General features: G+C 39.5%; 1 pseudogene; it reads left to right on the top strand.

Annotated features, from left to right (window-relative positions):
• LOC119087093 lies at positions 1 to 431 on the top strand (annotated as a pseudogene).
• Positions 432 to 2,451: the final 2,020 nt, after the last annotated feature.

Genomic DNA, 2,451 nt, shown 5'->3' with positions numbered 1-2,451 from the left:
ATGAAACTGAGCTGGATCATCTTCTTGCTGGTGGCAGAAGCTACAGGTAAGGGATTCCCAAGTTCCTTACTTGTGGAGAATGCATACATTCAGGTGACAATGACATCCACTAAGCCTTTCTCTCCACAGGTGTCCACTCCCAGGTCCAGCTGCAGTAGTCTGTGGCTGAGTTCCAGAAACCTGGGGCCTCAGTGAAGTTGTCCTGCAAGTCTTCTGGCTACACCTTCACCAGCTACTACATTACCTGGGTGAAGCAGAGTCCTGGACAGGGCCTGGAGTGGATTGGAAGGATTTATGCTGGAAATGGTGATACTAACTACAATCAGAAGTTCAAGGGCTAGGCCACACTGACTGCAGACAAATCCTCCAGCACAGCCTACATGGAGAGCAGCCTGACATCTGAGGACTCTGCAGTCTATTATTGTGCATGAGACACAGTGTTACAACCCACATCCTGAGTGTGTCAGAAACCTTGGAAGAGCAGGAAACTGCTGGGACTAAGATGGCAGAGATTAGCCTGGAGACTTGCTCAGATACAAATCATGCTGAGTGTGCCTTTGTCTGTCACTTCACAATCCTATGAAGTCTTTATCAACAAACAGTTGAGAATGGAGTGATGCTGATTTAGGATTCCCCTACTGTACACAATATGTTGACTAGATCTTTATCATGACCACCTCCATTCACATACACTTCTCTAATTAAACAAAAGATAATAATCTCTGGTAGCTATTACGATATATAAGATTATGATATATCAAAATATAATATATATTTATATATCCATTCAATCTAAGAGACTAGAACTGTTGGTGATGTACCTAGGAATATACTATAAAATGAATTTGTCTGGTAAAATACAAGAGAAATATCGAGGCAAACTAAAACCCCTTTCAATGTTCAGTTTCACATATCTAACACCAGGACAAATACTTAATTGGAAGTTGTCCCCATACATTTGTTGGGAGACACTTTACATTTCCTCATAAATCTAATTTCATATATTTATTTATATGTATATTTAATCCTCAATTGTTTTGGGTGATAGTCAAATTTCTTATTGATTTGGATTTAGAGATGTAGCAGTATGTCACACTATGGAGTTCTCATGGGGTGAAGTATAAAAACTTTGGCAAAATTCTTGACTCCTGCTCAGGTAACATTGGGACCAGAGCAGTCGAATTCCAAACTGAAATGTAAGAGACCAGTTCATGTTATCAGGAGCCATGTGTGTTCATTACCTTGTTTCATGAAATTGAACAGTCTTTGTCCCTAGTTCAAGAGTGACATTGACTGACATTCAATGGACATCCGTGTATGGTGCACAATGATCCCCCTAACACACACACACACACACACACACACACACACACACACACAGATATACACACTCATACATCTTTTGTTGTTAGGTGCAGTAAGGCCCACTTAGTACTTCTCTTGATTCTTGGCTCTGTCTCACCTTTCACAGGTCTGCTTCCAATCATTTCTGTCTGTGTATGCTTTTTTGTTTTTGTTTTGTTTTGTTTCTATTAGGAGAATCTCTACACATTTTGGCTGTACAAATGATGCATGGCAGAAACAGAAAAAATACTGCCATTGATAGCACGGCTACAATGTGACTAGTTTGAATTAAGTAATAATAACAAAATGAAAAAGAAGAAAGAAAACAACAAAGTGGACAATGTGATTCTCTAGTGCACACAGTTCCATTTATTTATCTATTTATTTGTTTACTTACTTATTGTCTCAGATCAAGCAAACAGTTTTATTAAAATTAACATGACCCTGTGCCTAGAAACTCCAATTTGTTTCCCATCTGACCTGGCTCCTATACATATATGAGCACCCTCAGGTTGAGATTTAATTAGAATGTTTGTTTTCCTGCCAGCACATTTATATTCCTATTGGAATTAATTCTCACATTTCACCATTATCCTATCTTATCTTCTGGCCCTTCTCCAGCACATCACATGATGCTCAAAAGGGTCTCCGGCACCAAGTAAAGGATGAAAGAAATTCCTTGTTCTATAAGGCATTGTGTCCTCCAGCTCTTGTTTTTGCTATGAAAGCATCAACATCATCATGAACTCTCTTGTTCAAATATAAAACAGAGTTAGGATAGAAAACAAAGAGCAGTTCCCTTACCTGTGAGTTGTGGGGAACCACCAGCAGAAAGATGAAGAATGGTATGGAAGTTGGGTTGTTGTTAGATATGAACTGGCTGCAGCCACGCAAGTTTCAAAGGTCTGTCTTTTGTGGAGACAAGCTGGATTACTCAAGGGGAGTCAAAGCTCCCATCCTCCACAGAATCCCATCTTTTGGCTGCTATGATGCATCACAATCACACAACATTCCTAGTACAGCCTTTCTGACTAGTATAGGATTGCTCAGAGATTATAAGAATGTCTACAGATATTTCAGAGCAATCATTACATGGCAGTGAGATTA

The sequence above is a fragment of the Peromyscus leucopus genome, unplaced genomic scaffold (genome assembly GCF_004664715.2).
Source record: "Peromyscus leucopus breed LL Stock unplaced genomic scaffold, UCI_PerLeu_2.1 scaffold_1261, whole genome shotgun sequence".
In the NCBI taxonomy this organism is placed as follows: Eukaryota; Metazoa; Chordata; class Mammalia; order Rodentia; family Cricetidae; genus Peromyscus; species Peromyscus leucopus.
The sequence above is the reverse complement of the archived record's forward strand: the minus strand, read 5'-3'. Positions and strand labels throughout refer to the sequence as shown.